We start from the raw sequence: 20,291 nt of genomic DNA on the forward strand, positions 1-20,291 counted from the left end.
AGGAACTTAACCATTTCTACTGTGTTGTCCAATTTCTTGGCATATAATTGTTCATGGTAGCCTCTTAGAATCCTTTGTATTTCTGTTGTATCCACTGTAACGTCAACTCTCTTGCTTATTTGAGTTCCTGCTCTTCTTTTCTCGGTAAGTCTAGCAAATGTTTGCCTATTTTGTTTACCTTTTCAAAGAATCAGCTGTTAGTTTCATTAGTCTTTCCTACTCTTTTTCTGGTCTCTGTATTATTTGTTTCTGCTCTGATCTTTGCTGTTTCCTTCTACAGCTAACTTTGGACTTTGTTCTTTTTCTAGTTGTTTGAGATGCAAAGTTAGGTTGTTTAGTTGAAATCTTTCTTTTTCTTAATGAAAGCAATTATTGTTATAAACTTCCCTTTAGAACTGCTTTTGCTGCATCTCATAAGTTTTGGCACCTTGTATTTACAATTTCATTTGTCTCAAGATATTATTGATTTCTTCTTTGACTCATTGGTTGTTTAGGAGTGCATTGTTTAATCTCCACATATTTGTGAATTTTCCACTTTTCTTCTTATAATTGATTTCTAGTTTCCTACCATTGAGGTCAGAAAACATGCTTAATATGATTTCAATTTTCTTAAATTTATCGAGATTCACTTTGTACCCTAATATATGATCTATCCTGGAGAATATGATCTATGCTTTTCTTACAATGCTCATGGCAGTATTTTCAGTGAAATTTGTTTTATATTGGCATTCAAAATTGACCTCTAACTGCTTCCCAATTAGCATATAAGATTTAAAAAAAACAACAACATAATCCATGAGGCTCAGATGCTGTTTAAGAAATATATGTGTTGCTACTGACAGTACTGCTTGCCTATTGTAACATAATTAATTCTACTGTAGCCTCAATGATCATGTAAACTGAATAAAGGCATCATTTTCACCCACACACACTAAAATGCTTAGTTTCAAGATGCTCCATTATGATAGAATTTTGAGACCATTTGTTCTAGCTTATAGAAGTGAAAAAATGCAGCTTAATCAAAAAAAAAGAAAAGACAAAGGAAGAATTTGGGGCTTTTTACGAGGAATGAGCAAATGCCAAATTAAAAAAAAATCAAGGTTTTAGTGTATAGGATGCAATTTCAAACAATATATATGTCATTGCCTTTCTTTTCTTTTTGCTGTTGAATCTGAAATTCTTTCTTGTTCACTTTAATCCACAGTATATAGAAGTCACAACATTATGATCATAACTAGAATCCTGGCTTTTCTCTGCAAAATAGGAAAGCATTATCAAATGGTGTCTGAATAGATTTATACAAAATAAAGTGGTGAGAACAGACAGACATGCTGCATTTGACTGCATTCTTTTGTCAAAGATCAGTTGACTATATTTATGTGGGTCTATTTCCAGACTCTCTATTCTGTTCGATTGATCTATTTGTCTTTGCTTTCAGCAATAACACGCTGTCTTGATTACTGTATCATTATAGTAAGTCTTGAAGTCAGATAACGTCAGTCCTCTAACTTTGTTCTTCTCCTTCAATAATGTGTTGGCTATTCTTCATATAAACTTTAGAAACAAATTGTCAAAGTTCACAAAGTAACTTTCTGGGAATTTGATAGGGATTGCATTGAATCTATTGATTAAGTTGGGAAAAACTGACATCTTGATAATATTGAGTCTTCCTATCCATGAACATGAAATATCTCTCCATTAATTCTTCTTTTATTTTGTTCATCAGAGTTTGTCATTTTCCTTACATAGATCTTGTCCATATTTTGTTAGGTTTACACCTTAGTATTTCAGTTTTGGAGATGCTAATGTAAATGGTATTGTGTATTTAATTTCACATTCCACGTGTTCATTGCTGGTATATAGGAAATAGATTAACTATTGTATATGAATTTTGTATCCTACAACTTTGTTATCATTGCTTATTTGTTCCAGAAGTTTATTTGTTGATCTTTTCAGATTTTCTACATAGATGGTCAGGTCGTCTGTGAACAAAGACAGTTTTATTTCTTCCTTCACAATCTGTATACTTTCTATTTCCTTTTCTTGTCTTATTGCATTAGCTAGTACTTTCAGTATGAAAAGAAGCAGTGAGAGGGGGAATTCTTACCTTGTTCCTGATCTTTGTGGAAAAGCTTTAAGTTTCTCATCATTTACTATAACATTAGCTGTAGATTTTTTAAGATATTCGTTACCAAGTTGAGGAATTTCTCCTTTATTCCTAGTTTACTGAAACTGACTTCATTCTTCTGCCTGCGTTGTAGATTCATAGTAGTAGAAAACAATGACTAGATTATTCTTAAAGCTAACACTCTTTGTATGAACTCAGAAACTCCCAGGGGTTTGAGACCTGTGACAATGGGCTCTTATTTCTAACTTCACAGCAAGTTAATGAGGCTCTCCAGTTCTGACCCCTTTGCTTAACTTTCATTGTCACAGAATAGTATCTTGATTGCTGGCCTCTTGCTTATTCTCCTATGCAAGACCCTCTTGCTCCTTAGAAGCCTATCTGCTCACATAGTTTATGGTCACTGGCTCTTCCTGTTTCTCCTAACTTTTCCTGAGTTACCTTGACTCCTTGCTCATTCCTGTCCACAATCTCTATTGACAGAAAATTCTGTAACTTTAGTTTATATACTCAGAGCCCCAATTTCTTGAAGCCCAACCTGTGCCTGGAATTCTCTTGCTGATGTGACTCCAAATCCACTATGAGAGAAATAGACTGCCTCTGAACTGTGTATCTTTCCACCTCTAACCTATAGAGAACAAATATCAATGCAACTGAAGTTTTACACACCGGAGGATGACTCACCAAAAGTAACCAGAAAGAACAAGGAATAGTCTCTGCATGCCTGTGTATTGTATGTGTGTGTGTGCACATATTAGTGTTTGAACTTGAATTTTCAGGATTAAAAGCACAGTGAATGTAGCAATCTTAATTTCTTTTTTCTTTTGAGGAAGATTAGCTTTGAGCTAACATCTGCCACCACCCTCCTCTTTTTGCTGAGGAAGACTGGCCATGAGCTAACATCCATGCCCATCTTCCTCCATTTTGTGTGGGACACCTGCCACAACATGGCTTGACAAGCTGTGTACAGGTCCACACCCATGATCTGAACCCCTGAACCCCAGGCCACCAAAGCAGAACGTGCAAACTTAACGGCTGTGCCACTGAGGTGGCCCCAGCAAACTTAATTTTTATGGTGAATTATTGGTGAATAATTTCTCTTGATGAGTCTTGGAAAATGATATCTTCTCAAAAAGAAAATGTAAGGGGTTCTGAAAAAATTGGAAATTAAGACAAAGAATGGTAGGTAAGATTTGGACTTCTGCCAGCAAGTCTTGACTAGGATAATCACATCTCTTTTGATGTAAATGACAATCAAATGTGTATCTTTTATTTCTTATTTAATGGTTAGATCAAACTGAGTGGAGTTAGGTTTGATTTGGAGAGAAGATCAAAAGAAGTAGTGTAAAGTGCAATGTGAATTTTGGAGGCTATATCTCATCCAGATATAGACAAAGTCATTAGGGAAGCTCTCATTAACCCAGAGTCAATATACTAGGCTCCAGTCTCTGGTACGTGCAAAGGTTTTAGGACCATGAAAAGCATATTTTTAAGGGAAATCTTCCAATATTGATTTAGCAGGGGGTTTTGCCCAAGACCCAGATGGAAGATGTCAAGAAAATAAACTTGTCCCCCACTTCCATCCTTACCCCCTATTGATAAACAAACCTATACCACTGGGTTTGTTTTTTCTAAAGTGGATAAGCATGTGCTCATCACCAACAAAACATTGCTGGTTTCACACTCCAGTGACTCTCGGGCCATCTGTCCAGGTATTAAGCATTTTGATTCTTCCCTCAGCCCACATAAACTGGTGATCAAGGACGATCTCTTGAAATCTCCAGCCACAGAGACTCCTGACTGAGGAAATGAAGAAAGGCTTAAGGCTCTTTGCAAGAGAATCTGAGAACCAGAAATGACATAAAGCAATAAGAACACTAAGGAGGTAGACTGAGCTAGAGGCAGAAAATCTGAGTTTTAGCAGAAGTGTGCTCCCCAAATATGTAACCAAGGACGTCTCTTAGCTTTAATACTGGTGAAAAGAGAGTGATTGAATACATGTAAACAGAGTTCCTGGTTTTACAGTGCACCGTGCTCGGTGTCACAGTAGACTTAAAGATAGGTACAAGTAGTCCCTCACCGTGGAGAGTTTTCAATAAAATTGAGGGTGTCAGAAAAGTACACAGGATGAGATTTAAGCCAAGTCATCCCAAAAAGTGAAACTGTGTGGAAGGGATATGAGAGAGAGGATGAGAAAACCTGATATTGTTGAGGAGGAGCTCAACTGCCAGTTGCACCTAATAAAGCAGCTCCACCATTCTCAGACTTTCTCCAGGACTTGATATATCACTTTCGTGTGTGTTCCATTCTCCTGCAGGCCATGACATAAGTAAAGAGGCTTTGGATTTTAATGGCAAACAATACTAACTCTCTCCCTTTCTTTCCTACTCGAGAGATCATATGAAAATTGCAAGTTAAGGAATCCACACCAACTGTAAAAAGTTAAGACAGCGTTTTGAATCTTTGAAAATTTTAGCTTAAGAAATAGTGTAAAACACTGAATAATCATGAAATACTACGACTAACATTTCTTATTTAAAAAGAGGGTAGAAGATATAATCAGCCAAATATTGAACATTGATTATCAAAAATATGTTCTAGGTTTCTGGATATAATCTGAAATGTAATTTTAAGTATTCATATAAAAATAGATTTATAATACAATAGAATAAGCAGTTTTTAATCTAACTGATATGATTATATATGGATATTTATTCTCTTTCCCATCTTCTTTATCCCCTCAATGACATTGTCAGCTAGACATTAGGGAGACAGAAAAGAAGCAAATTCTAGGCCATTGCTTGCAACTAGAGACACAGATAGTCGATATTACAACTTGAATGTATTGAGTTATAGTGAGGTGGTTAGACATATCTGAGATTCTCTCTACTTAATCCAACTCACCTGCCCCGACTTGGTCTCAGTGTATGGGAAGGAACTTGGAGTGAGGAAAAGACCATGAGTTTGCGAAGCAGGACAGATCTGAGTTAAAACATGCTTCATCCCATGTCATCTAGACAAGTTAACTGACTCTCTGAGTCTCGCTTTTTGATGAGAAGGGAATAGCACCTACCTTTTTGTGAATATTACACATTTTGTCTTGTATTTGTCTATTGGAGCTTTAGCCATGCTACTTCAATGAATCCTGACAATATTGTTTAGAAATTAAATGAGATGATGTATAAATATCAATATAGCAAACTTTCAATGCATTTCTCTTGCCTTCATTTTTCAGTCACCTGACATTAACCCATCAATGTGATATGTTCTAGATAGAGAGCTGTGGGGGTTTATATAGAGAAGATCTTCGGTCCAGGACTAGAAATAGTAACTTCACCTCATGATCGATGTATCTATATGACAATAGCAAATGTTTACATTCGCTTCTCCTTTACTTTGCTTACTGCACTTAAAATCCTCTTCAGCCATACCTTCTGTGATACACAGGCCTACAGCACTGTTCACAGATAAATAAATACGCAAATAAATAAATAAATAGATTCGCAGAGCCAGCTTGGAAGAACGTTTGATAATCTGAACCATTACGGAGGTGAAATTTCATTACACAGATGGTGACATCCCGATGTCTATCATCAAAACACAGCAGGTAGAAACTATCAGCCAGGCCCATTCCCTTCTATAAAATTACACTTATATTAATGTCACTCCAGATTTCATTATGCGGAAAATGATATTGCACCGGTCTCCAGCCCTAGGAGGACAGCGGGGGATGGGGGTGTAGGGGTGGTGAGGGAAGAATAAGGGAGCAGTGAGGGGAGGAGGGGAAAAGAAACTGTCTGTGTAGAGGCCATGGAAACAAATTCAGATGAGCGCTACCTAGGATTGGCAGATAGGCAAAAAAAGTATATAAATGTATATATAAATGTATATTTTAAAAATCGGCATAGATTCTGCTGCCAGTTCATGCTGCTTCTTGATTGACTCACCGCCAGACGTCCTCTGCAAGCCCCTGATGGAATGTCTAAAAGGCCCTCCTGTGGGAAGCAAGGAGATTTACAGTTAATTTTTATTAATGAAGGATGACAGGCATCTCCGTTTAGCCAACAGGATGTTACATCAGTCCAAGAAAACGCCCCTGTGTTTGGAGCAGGCATCCCCACCCCCACCCCATCTCTCTCTCTCTCTCTTTCTTTCACACACCACAGGCACACACACACACACACACACATTTAAGCATACACATGGGCACGAGGGAATTAATAGTGAAACAAATTAAGAATCAAAGGAGAACATCGACTTATTTATATACCCGTACTCTGCTATCAGTAGAAGGAAGGATGAGGATGACATGAGAGTCTCACAGGGTGAGCTGAAGGGGAATGATAGCAAATGCTACTCATTTCTGCTGCCATCTCGACATCCCTCCCTGCTTTCTACTCACTCCCACCAGAGAGAAATCACTGCCGTTTCAGATATGAATTAGGATGCCACATTACTTTTCCATCTGGCCCAACTACCTCCACTCGGGGCTCTTTAATTTACCCCCAACTCTGTGGTAAGATTTGTCCTTCCATGATACAGATCTATTGTGTTTAGTTGCTCATGAAAAACCTCCAGGACATCTAGATTTCCAGATAAGTGTAAACTCCCCACTATGACCCCTAGGACACCTTAGAGTAGAGGCCTTATCTCCAGAATTTTTTTCTTTCAGCGTCCATTTGGTTTGCCCTCAAGTTTTTTGTTTTATTCCTGCTCACATAGGTTTCTCATTTTTCTAAGCTCTGCTCCAGCCTTGATAAGTTGGAGACTTTCTCCCCACGATGATATCCTTTCTTCTGCAAACGATCATTGATTGTTCATCAGTGTTGGAGATGTCTAAGACTTGTCTCCCCCGAAATAATACTTTTAGCGGATAAGTTCCATGTCTCATTTTAATCCCTTTATGCTGGTCCTTTGATATATGCCACCTTTCCCCCTCTAAGCCCTGAAGAGGTATGGTTTTCTGCATTCTCTGTCTTGCTTATATTGTCCGTTCCCTAGTAGTAGCTGTCATATGTATCTTGTTTGGAATTCTACTCGACCTTAAAGGACAAGTCATCTCTTATGTTCTCCATGAAAATTTCTCCACAGGTATTTTTGTGTCTACTCATTTCTCCTCTATTTGTATAATACTTATACAGAGTTCTATAGACTTTTGCATGTAGCTTTTATTGTTTTCTAAGAGGTGTATACTAGTCTGGTCTCATCAAATGGATTATAATCTCCATTGGTTATTGCATCTTTGAATTCCTCACAAGACTAATCTCAGAGTATCAGAGTGGGCAGTAAATATAGAATGAGGGATGGCTGAAACAGGGAATGGATTAAGCAATAATGCTGTTTATTAAGTAATCATTGGATGAGTTTTATTTTTTAATGAACATATTTATATATGCTGTATTAAATATATATAATTTCACATTTATATTGTTTTGCAGTTTCAGGAATCATAATATGTATTTTCAGTTCCCCTTTCTTGAGGCCATTTCATGCCTCAAGATTAAACAATTATAAAGTCATTCTCTTACCGTGTGGACTCCTCAGGTGTTCTTCCTGGGGTTCCTTCATCTTTTTTCACACTTCTTTTACAGGAAATTGGATGAATTAAATGACCAAAACTAGGACTTAACTTTTATAATATGGGCTGCCGAACTTTACAAAATACCCTCAGTATTTAAATGAATGCAATCTTCACTGAGGTTTTCAAACTTGAGGGTACCCACAAATCAATAACTGGGGTGCTTGTTGTCTCTCAGACAGAAAACTCATGAAGATATCAGTTGATTAAGCTGAAGGGAATCTCAGGAATCACAGTTGTAACACGCTGTGATTCTCTGCGGGGGCAGTGGGGAGCACATTTTGAGAAATATTACTTAAAGATCAATTGAACAGAAAAGTGTGAGTATGTAAGTGAAGTTATTAATCAGCAAAACTAAACACCAGCATGTGAATAATCTAGTTTCTTCTACCGCTGTTTATAACTCTTTTTTGCCTTCACTCAACAAGAAATTCTGAGATTCAAGGTATGTGCCATTCCATTCATATATCCGCACTCCCCATCAAAAACTGCAGTTACTATATTACCCTCTCTCTAATCAGTGTTTTCGCTCACTAAGTCATATAGCATCCATTTCATTAGCTAATTTGAACATTGGCAATACAATCTAAATGGCTACAGAATGGGTAAAATTGATGTCTTCAAATTGAACTCCTTAATCCAAATTAATTTTCAATTGGTGGGACATGCTTGCGTTTTTTTATTGTCATTTTCTTTGTCTAGCATTAGCATTTTTCTAGTCTGTAATTCTCATATCCTGCCTTCCATTATCCAATTTCTGATACAACTAGTAGACCAGTACAGAACCCACACTCACATACACACCTGACTTCTATTTGTTGTACTATATCCTAGTCTTAAATCTTACCAAACCTGTTATTCTTGACTAAATTCATAAATGTCTTCAAACTTCCCTTAAGGTAAGTATTATATCATCATCCCTGAATAAAAGATTCAATTGACACATGTATGCTTTATAGTAAAAAATTTTGATTTGGTGTAACAGTCAATTAATTCAATTAATTTGAATTCTACTCCTCAATCACAGGAAATCCAATTCAACTTAATTAAGATAAAATGTAAATATGATAAAATGCATGCAAGGTAAATGTACATTTTGGTGAATTTTGACAACTGTACACATATATTTAACTACCATCATAATTAATTTATGGAACATTTCCTTCAACCCTCAAATTTTCATGTGCACTTAAAAATTCACTCACTCCCCCTCTCTGAAGACCCTGTGCCAGGCAAATATAGACTTAATTGTGCTCAGTTTGCATTTTTTAGAAATTCATGTAAATGTAATCATATAGTTTATACATTTTTGTACCTGGCTTCTTTAACTCAGCGTATTTAAAGATACAACCATGTTGTTTCATGTATCAGTGGTTTGTTGTGTTATTGCTGAGTAGTGTTCCATTACGTGGATGTACAACATTTTGCTTACGTGGTCACCTGTTGATAGATATTTGGGTCTGATGTTTATTATAAATAAAACTCCTATGAACATTTGAGAACAAGTCTTTGTTTGAAGATGTTTTTATTTCTCTTAGTGAGATACCTAAAATTGAAATTGTTGAGTTATAATCTATGTATATATTTAACTTTATGGGAAATTGTCAAACAGTCTTTCTAAGTGGTTGTACCATCTTACATTTCCACTAACAGATATAAAAGTTCCATTTGCTCCACACACTGACCAAGGTATATAGCCATTCTTTTCAATTTTGGCAATTCTAGTCGTTACGTAGTGGTATCTCACCGTGGTTTTAATTTGTATTTCTCTGATGATCAAAGATGATGAGATCTTAATGTTTATTCGCTATTGAAACATCTTCAAAAGAAAACTGAAGTATCTATTCCCAACTTTTGCTCAATTTTTATGGGTTCTTTTGTCTTTTTATTTTGAAGTTGGAAGAATGTTACCAACACAATTCTTTAGCTTTTTCTTTTGCTTTAATAATTAACTTTTTCAAAGAACAGAAGTCTTTAATTTGGAGAAAGTTTGATTTATTCACTTTTTCTTTCATTGTTCATGGTTTTTGTATCCTAAGGAATCTTTGCCTATTACATCCATTTTAAGTTAAATTTTGCATGTCATGTGAGGTAGCAGTCAAGGTTTAGTTTCTTCCCTACAGATACCCAAATGTCCCAGCACCATTTGATCCATAAAGCTTTCATTTACCTATTGAATTACTCCATCAGTTGTGTCAAAAATCATTTAACCATATATGAGTTGGTCTACTTCTGGACATTCAGGTCTGATCTGTTGATTTATATGTCCATCTTTATATCAATCATATTGTTTTAATGGTTTGCTTAAATCAAGATCCAAACCAGGTCAATAATTGCATTAGTTTGCTTAAGTCTATTTCATAGGTCTTCTTTGTGTTACTGAACGTGCTACTCTATCCTGATATGTCCAGCAAACTAACCATAATAGACGGAGAGTTTGTTGGAATCAGGTTCAACTTTTTACACCAGAGTACTTATTAATTATTGCTATAAACTTTGATAATTAATATTCGAAAAAGGAAGTTGGCAATATAATTTTTTTTTAAATTTCCTAATTCTTTGTTTAATCCTGTACCTGCTAATTTGGGTTGAAGAGATTACGGTTATTCTGACTTTAGGAGTCAAGTGAATGAAAAGTTCTGGAAATCTCAAAGCAGGTATAAATAATTATCAATCCAACAAGTAGTATAAGAAACACATTCTAAAGGCAGAGACTGGTCAGTAGCATTGACCCTGGGTCTTAGAAAATTTAAATGACAGATCAGTGTGCCCAGTCTCTTCAGAAGAGGCCTCTTGGGTCAATATTGGAGAGCTGTTGGGTTGAATTACTCATCACTTTCCTTCCTTGAGCAACCATAAAGCAACCTTCTCAAATCAAGATTGGCCTTAACAAGATCCAAGATAGAATACTGAGGCATGCAAGAATAAAAGAACAGCTGAATATATGTCAAGGCTATTTCAATATCATCTAATTATCTCATTCAATATATACGGGACCAACTGCGTTATTTCCAAGATCCAGTGCAAAATTAAAAAGCAGCACTTCTTGCTTGTTCAATAATTATTAAGAACTTCAAGACTGCAAAAGTAGACCATTAAACCAAGTGTGGGTCCTTCTAAGGCTGAGGTCATATGTGACTGCATAGGTTGCATTTCTATGAAGCTGACCCTAAATTCATATGGCAACCTAAATTATCCCCATTTTAAAAATGAAGAAACTGCAGAATATGTAAATTATCTTCCATTAGGTTACAAAACTAAAGTCATGAAGCTGGAGAGGAAGGCTTCTGATTCTAAAGGATGTCTGACACTAAAACTTGTGTTCTAAACACCATACCACGTGATATAATAAAATAAGCTGAAGAAAGTGAGGAGGGCCTAGGGAGAAAGAAAGGGTGGGGAAATAGCTCTGAACCTTTTTGGTGCAGTTTGAAATTTTGAGAACCTTACTTTATTTGCCAATTGCAAAAGACCTTGGATGACTGGCTAACGAATTTGAGTATTATACTCTAATCTAGCATTCTTGATGTTTGAATCACCTACAGCAGAGTTAGTTAGGGTATGTGTTAAAAATCAGATTGTTGAGCCCCCGAATAGGCACACAGGACCAGAATCCAGGGGATTTGTTCTGGGACCATGTATACTTAACACACTTCCTGAGTGATAATCGTGTAGTTTACTCATCTTTTTCAAGTCTGGACTTGAAGTCTGCCTCGCCTACTATAGACAGCCAGAGTTCTACATCATAGATCCAAGCTCCTTCCAGATCATGTAAGGATCTCAGAGTGCAGAAAACGGTAAGGATCATGAAATTTTTATCTGTGGTTAATATTTCAAATGTATAGAAGAAAAGTAGACACTGAGGGAATAGCAGTGGTGGAAAAAGAAAAAGAGAAAGAAAACCAATAGGAGAAAACTCAAAATTTCCTGAGAACATATCTGGTCAAAGATCACCAATAGGATAACCAGGCTTTAGTAAAAATACTTAGATTAAAGTGAAGGGAACAAAACTCAACTGAAAGTGCTTTCAGCAGGGGCAAATTTTACTCCACTGAGTTTTGCAGAATTTCCTCTATAACAATGCTTCAAGCACTGAGTAATTCTTTCATCATTTTCTTCAAAACATATTCATTTTCTATTCAGTTCTCTCATAAAGGAAAATAAAAGTAGAGAAGGAAAACCGTAGCAAAATAAAGAAATAAAATCACAACAAAACCTTTTGCTTCATTGCTGCCGATCGTTTTGCTCCATCACGGAGCCTGCCTTTGGAGTTTCCTCCACTCACAGGGGAGCATGTTTGTCTGCCCAATGTGGAATCAAACACTCAGCCTCTCCTCCGAGAGGCTTTGTTGGCAGTCACACATGGATCCGCTCCAGGACTGGCAGATTTCAGGCCCCTGGAGAGATGCGAGATTGCAAAGGGCAGGGAAGATTGGCAAAAATATTGACTTTGATATTTCATCATTTCACATTTCCAAAGAGTAGAAATGCACTGACAACAGCATCTTTCTAATCAGATGCTACCAGAGGTTCCCAGCATAGCACACACACCAGAGACTGCAATACCAACAAAGCCCCAGACAGAATCAGTTATGTTAGAGCTAAGTCATCAGCAGCATTTCTGCTTCTCTCTCTGCTTGATTTCTCTACTCTTCTGTTTGAATAGCACTTTACAGCTTCCTATGATGGGACTTCTCCACTTCTGGCTATTTTCAGGTGCTATTTTGACCTCATTTGTCCCTTCAGGGTGTACATACCTTCCATGACTGTTAAGATCTAAATGGTGACAAGTGGCACTCCAACTTTCTTCTCCCACCACCTGTTCTGATATCAGAGATTTCACCTGAGAAGAAATAGTGACTATTATTCAGTGCTTGGGAGAATGTCTTTATCTGGAAATGGTATCATAGTGTTTGGGGTTGTATAATGTGGGGGAAGAGGGTTTTGAAGAGGGAGGAGAAAGGTATTTAAAGAGGTAGTTGGAGAAAACCAAAATCAAGCTTCCTGTGCCTCTTCTTAATTTTTATTTCTAATTTTGAGAGTTTGACTCACAAAATACAGTAGCTGATATTTTGAAAACTAAAGATCTTATTCTATTAGAAAGTTCTTTTGCCAGCAAGATATGGAAGAAAAACTTAGTTTTTGTCCAATTATTTTCTAACATGAATTTTCTGTCCTGCTTTGGTTAGGTGTTGTAAAAGTTTCCTTTTTTGTTTTTGGTGAGGAAGATTGGCCCTGAGCTAATATCTGTTACCAATCTTCCTCTTTTTGCTTGAAGAGGATTGTAGCTGAGCCAATATCCCTCCCAATCCTCTTCTATTTTGTATGTGGGATGCTGCTACAAGCGGTCAAATATGGCTTAATGAGCAGTGTGTAGGTCCACACCCAGGATCCGCGGGTGTATGCAAAGTAGAGTGTGCAAATTTAATCACTATGCCACCGGGCTGGCCCAAAAAGCTTCTTTGTTTAAATGTGGCTTAGTCCACCAATAATTTCTCTAACTACCTTTCTAAGATATGTGGCTATTATCCTATGCTCTCCTCAAGATCTAGACCCATTGTCCCCTCCCCTGTAGGACCATCCCCAATCCCCATGTGATGAGTTATGCAGCCCCTCGCTTTAAGGTTGCACATCCCACTATTGGGCACTTACTACACCATAGTAGATTCTGTGTTTGAGCAGCTTCCTTTCACATAAGAAGTTTGGATTGTGTTTATTTTATATTTTGACCTTCTGTAAAGGCTGTAGGCTTTGACTTGGCACATATTAAGTGTTCAATGTTTTGTTGCTGTTGCTGTTGTTTTTTCACTTGAAAAGATGACTCTTAGTAGGAATTGAAACAGCACATTTTGGTTGGCAATTTGGCAATTTGCTTTGCTCTCTTCTTTCCAAAGAGCATCCCCAGCTACCTATTCCTCATTCAGGGATTACTTCTAATTTCATTTCCTCCTGCCACGTCAAAGTCTCTCTTTCTTGGGATCTATTTTCTTGCCTGATCCTTACTGATATATGAGAATAGACATTTTTCTTAATTCTTTATATTATTATGAGGCTAAAATGAGATAACGTTTTGTTTAATGCATGACTGGCACACGGTAAGCCCTCGATATATATGCTACCTAATATGATGTACCGAATAAACATTCAACCATGATATTTATTATAAATATTGTTTGGAATATTATCTGATTTTAGAATCATTTTGAATTAGACTAAGTACAGCCTTAAAAAGCACTTTCTGGGTAACATCCCGTATCTTCCAATAATCTCAAAGAGACATTCCACCCAAAAAATCTCCTCTGGCCCTGAAACCATTCATTACCTTGTAGCTCTGTCGAACCTCCAGCTTGTCAGGGAAGTAGGATCAAGGACTTGGTTTTTGATGAACTCTTCTAATTCTGTTTCTGTGCACTATTCCCTCAGGAGTGGTATAAGTGGGCCTAAGTGTCCCCTTCTTGAGTCAATCTACAACAATTACAGCACCATTGGTTTCCAGTGTTCCTATTGCACACTGCCATTACCGTGATTAAAACGCCAAGGTTACATCACACACACACAGACACACCCTCCAGTACAATAATGAGGAAAGCAAGGCAAGGCCAGGCACAAAAGAATGTTAACAGCCTATTCAGGTACAAGACATTTTCTTCTGTAGAACTATTTAAAGTCATTCTTATCTGAGTTTCATAAAAACAAAACAAGAAAACAAAAGAAGAGGTCAAACCAATCAGAAAATATTTTATGAGTGAGATTTGTCAGGAACTATTATCTCCACCCTAGAAACTAGAAACTGGGATGCAGAGAGTTAGATTTCTAAGGCCATGACACCTGCCAGTGCCGGAGGTGGCATTGGGTACCGTACTCCTTATCCCATCTGTTTCACATCACTGTGAATCCAAGAAGAGCGCTAGCCCTGGACCAGGCCCCCAGCAGAATATGACAAAATGCACATGGGTTCCAATGGTCAGGGATGGTGATCTGATGGAATGGAACTTGGCAATCCTTTGAGAATTGGCACCATAGGAAGCTCACCAAATTGTGCATGGTCACTCTGTGTGTTCCTGTTACCATCCTTTCTTCTATAATTTCCCCCAAGTTTTTCTCAGACCTACAGGTTACCATCTGTTTTCATAGCATTTTAATTTTCCACTTATTAAAATCTGTTTTCCAAACCTACCATCTGGAGAGAATTTGGAAATGCCAATCCCAACAAAGTGATCCCCTCAGGTGAACTTGCATTTGAACAAGGAACAATAATGGTGGGATTTCAGCCATAACAACTGGCCATAGAGGAATGTCTTAGAATAAGGAAGTTATCTAGGATCTATCAAATGGTACCTCAACATGTGTTCTTCCTAACATGTGTAGTTCCTGTGTCAAGAGCAAATGGAGATCACATAACATATGTTTAAATATCTAAATTTTTATAAGTGAAGACAACAAACTATTAAGTGATATTTGATCTTCCTGCTTTTTAAAATACAGCTGCATAATAACCTGGAAGAATGCATTTGAATTTAGAATTCTTTTACTCTTCAGTCTTCTGGGCTAGAAACTTGACGGTGTGGGGAGAGCTAACCACCCTTCCTCTCCCTATCACTGGCTGTATCCAGTAAGCCAGTGTACAAATGTGTGGACACTCAAGACTGCACATCAATCTCCATCTACAGCTATTGTAAATAGTTTCCCTTTGGCTATCTCTTGGCGCTAGAGATGAGCACACTGACCACTTCCTCAGAGTAAGACTTGGGAAGAGGCCTACACAGTTCTTAGAAGTGAGCTTGGGGCTCTTTTGGCAGAGAATTCTAAGGTTCCAGATACCTGGAGCATGGTCTATAAGAGTAAAAAGAGCTCCAAGTGAGCACATGTGCACACTTTCATGTATGCCTCCCATTCTACAGAGGCACACGCATGAGGAAGGCCAGAAAGGTGCACTCCAAAGCCAGGGTCCTGGCTTAGGATTCCTCTTGCCTGAGACAATGTGACCCTGCTCATGAACACCTTCTAGATGAACCTATATAGAGAGCAAATTTCACTCAAGGTTCAGGAGAGAGAAGATATGTTGACTATTTTGAGAGTCTAAAAGACTAAGTTAGGCCAAACTTGAAACAAATATTGATGTGATGATAAGGCCTTTCCATCTACCAACCCTAAATCTCATCCGCATTTTAGAAAGTGAGACTGAAAAGGTTGGGGAAGAATTTGAGATTCTCTCAAAGACCCTATTGGGGGAATTTAGAAGTAACATTGACTGCTGAAGAAAAACATGTTAGCGGTCTTCAGGGAAGGTGGCACTTCTGCACCAGATGGGCCAATTGAATTTTTTTTTAGTGATGATCTTATGCTGTTGGCAAAACTTTTCAATATAATTTAGGAAAGAGGGAAAACAACAAAAAGACAACTGATGCTGGTCTTTAAGACTGGACAAAGGACATCAGAAATTAGAGTTGTTAGTGGTCCTAGGTTGAAAACATAAAATATTTGTGAAAATTTTATGAAAAGACTTGCCATCGAAACTGGTGGAATAAAACCAGGTTTCAAATCTGCATTGTATTGGGTCAACTGCAGGAAAGGAAAGGGTCGGTAAATTAAGTGAAACCAATGTCTTTTATTAGCTGTCTCACTGCTCTCACCCTTTACTACTTTAGCTGCCTGCTGATGGTTTTCCTGCTTCCACAGTTGCCTATCCATCCTCTCAAAAATCTTTCTAAAAGTGAATTTCAACATGTAATCTTTAAGCACTTTCAGCTACTCCTCATCAGTTGCATTTGAATTTCATATTCCTTAAAGCAACTCACAAAATGACCCTCAGTATCTGGCCTTTATCAAATCTTCTAGCTTCTTTTCCTGACTACTTACCCTAAATAATCCATGGAAAATTTCCTTCTACATGTCGTGATCTTTTAAGCCTTTGCATATTCCATTCCTTCTACCTGGATCACCCTTTCCTGCCAGACTTGCCCTTGATGAACTTCTATTTACCTATTAATTCTTATTTTAAAAAATTGCTTTCTCTTGAACATTTAACAACTCCCCAAGAGAGAGTCAGCTGCTATTTCTTCTTGTGTGTTTGTCCACACTTTGGGCCCATCCCCAGGAGGGCAGTGGACTTGCCATATGGGTCTGCTGGCTCATCCTCAGCATTTTCCTCTAAGTAAAGCCAGCTACCTGCCTTTAAATTTCAGAAAACTGCTGAAGTTACATATATCCCATGACAACAAAATAACATCTAGCAGAAGAAAACCTTGTCTGCGTCTTGTCTCTCTTTTTGAGTGACGAAATATTTTTTCCTCAGAAGCTCCTCAACAGAGCTACCTACGAGGGCATATGCTCACCCCTAAACCAATCACTGGTTAGTGTAATGGAATTACCATGATTAGTTAAAGAACTTGGAATAGCAGCATCTTCCCTGAAGGGCATGTAGCCGAACAAAAGTGGAATTCTTTCGCAAAAGTAAGATGAAAAATGAGTATTGGGATTGGCAATGAACGGTATTTGCTCCAGAAGTAAAGTGGCTTGATTCAAATGGTATTCATAAGTCTTGTAACATACCACACACAGGTGTATTGTCATTATAAAACATAAGATTTAGAAAACAGCAAAATGAAACAAAGACTTCCGGAGGATTCCTTACAGAGAAGATGGGCACTTCTTCCCACATGAACTTGCCTTCCAAGATGTGGTCTGAGCTCTGAAACATGATCTGGTATTTGCTACTGTTTCTATCCTATAGTAACACTGGAATCCTGAGACTGTGGTTTAGAGATGTTGGCTTGAATCTCTCGTGATTATTCTTAAAGGATAATCTCAAAATATTTTCTTTCTGCTCCTTTATAGTGATAAAAGCCAAAAGAAGAATAATGCAACCCAGAAAAAAGACAAGTGCTTCATTAACTTAGAAATTGAAACTGCATGTTAGCCATCTCACAATTCCTTAGTTTCATATAAATAGGTGGGGAAAAAAATGTTATGGTGCTATGCAGAAATATTAGAAGTGAATTTTGGTATCAGGTACTTTGGGACTTAAGGAATCCTCTGTTGAGGTTCTTAAATAATCCTGACCAATGATAAAAATTAACAGCAGTCTATCACACATTCTCAGGCAAGACCACCTAGGTCATGGATTCCTGATAATCACGGGTTTGTTTTATACCCTTGTACTAAGAGTTGCGACCAAGTGGAATTCTGGATTAAGGCAAAAAACTATAGAATATGCCTTGGTGAAAATAAGGAAAAAATACCAGCTAAGGGGTTTGATATGCAGTATAAATGAGGGATGTTGCTTTTATCTTAATCCAGTTCTTATTGCCGTTGTTCATATGTGTTCGCATGTGTTCTAATTATTCCCTACTTACTACACAAAAGATGTTGTATCAGTAGCTAAATTTACTATGTAGTCCATAGCTTATAGATGATCTGGTAACATCTGGGTGGGATTATGATGGAATTAGAGGAGAAATATACAACATATGGAGACTGTGAATTCCAAGACAAAGAGTATTTAGAGGAGTCTGTAATATTCCCTGTGGATAAAGCAAACAGAGACGTCTTTGAATTGCCTCCCTGCTGGAAGGTAATGATTGTGTTTATGTTTGTTCTTATGGGTCATGTTAGACAGGTGCGCCCTTGAAAATGTATATGAAGGAACATGGCAGTCAATGACATGAAACGTAGAGTATCTGCATTATCACTTTTGAGAAGAATTAGTGAGCTGGACACCTGGGAGAACAGAAGAGCAGATTCAAACCGGAGGTCTCTCAGGCAAATTAGCAGCTATGGTCAGCCAAACTATGCTCAGTTATCTCTTTCTTTGTGAACCTACCTTATCTACAAGCCAGGGCTTATGAAATAAGTACATAGATGTTCAAGCAGAAATGGCCACTGATTGAATCAGAATCAAATGCCCTTGTGATTCAAAGGTAACTAAGCCAGATTCTGAATGATGAAACATAGCATGCTCAGTCATAAGTGGCTCTACCCAATAGGGTTAATGGTAATTAAGTAGATCAATAAGAGTAGCTTCTTCTGTAATTTGGACTGTAAATATGGAGAACTTTGAATGGGCATAAACACAAGAAAAATGAGTACACAATGAGAAAAGTAAAAATCTTTTTTCCCACTTCTCTTCAGGGATGGGAATTGTGTTGTAACTAGGATCAAGAATGAATTGATAATCAGAAATTTCACATATGTGTCTTCCCTGGTAAATAAAAGCAAAGAGATACAGAACAGTGAATTTACATTTTGGTGGGGCCAGATCAAAAAAAGCTCTGCAAATTATCCCCTGAATAAAAATGGTAACATTAAAACAGCAATGTTAAATTGGGGATATCAAAATGCCCTGGATGATACGTCATTCTGTAGTTTGGCAAGTAACTGAATCTAGGACAAAACACAAAATATCGGTGAGATATTGACTCTACATTTAGAGGATACATATACTGATATATATCCGTCTGTCTGTATGTTTATGTACATATTTATACTTACGTCATTTAGCAAATGGTTGTGGAGAGAAAATTACTTGCTTTCGTGGTGTGCTGTCAGGAGTTTTAGGAGATCTACAAAGAGAAATTATATTCTCTGATCTCTTTTCTTAAGGTTCTTTGGTTCACACATATCATAAAGAAAGAAAAATAATTCAAGACAAACTTAGGCCAGTGCACGGATTTGAAGTCATCAAATTCTACAATCAGAGATTCTTAAATTTGGAAGGAAATTTAGAGGTCATCTCAATAGGCATACATGGAGTGAATAATTGGACTAGTGAATGAAAGAAGCAATGATTTTATGAGTCCGACAAATACATCCATACTATTATTGCTTTGAATTGTTATTTACTTTTTCATGTATATTAACACATCTGTACCCTCCTTTCAGTGTTTGCATCATGCCTTGTATATTGGGCATAGTTAAGAAGTCTTCAGTACATCTTTATTGAATTTATAGAAAACATCTGAGCCAAATGAAGAGAAACAGATATTCATTTTGATTTCATCAATGAATCAAAAAATACTTATTGAATGTTCAATGAATGATATAAGTGCAAGATAGTATAGGATAAAATGTATACTCGCACATAAACACCAAAGGAATGCAGAAAAAAAGAATCCATGAATTCAGAAAAACAATCTATATTGTAAATATCTTTTAGAGAATTGTGATATATTATGGATAGTTGTTTTCGTTATTGATAGAATCTTCCTAGTATGGACAAAGAATTGTATTTTCACAAGACAAAGCATGTCTACTTAATTTCTCTGACTTTGATCTCGCTCTTAATATTCACCTTCCTAAAACATGCTGTCAAAGGTGAATACAGTTGAAACACTGCTTATTCATCACACTCCCTTCAATGGATCCCATGTCACTTTTCTTTTATTTTCTGTCCCTCTGACTCTTTTTCCTTCAGCTCCCTCTGAAAAGTAAGGATTACTTAAAATTTTCTTATTTATGATACTAGACCTAAACTCCATGGGGTCAAGAATTGTTTTGGGTTCTGTTTTTTTTTTTTTTTTCACTATGCACTGTGTTCTCTGGTCCCACCACAAGGTGGCCCTCGTTTAGGAGCTTAATGTATATATTTTA

The sequence above is a fragment of the Equus przewalskii genome, chromosome 7 (assembly GCF_037783145.1).
Source record: "Equus przewalskii isolate Varuska chromosome 7, EquPr2, whole genome shotgun sequence".
Lineage (NCBI taxonomy): Eukaryota > Metazoa > Chordata > Mammalia > Perissodactyla > Equidae > Equus > Equus przewalskii.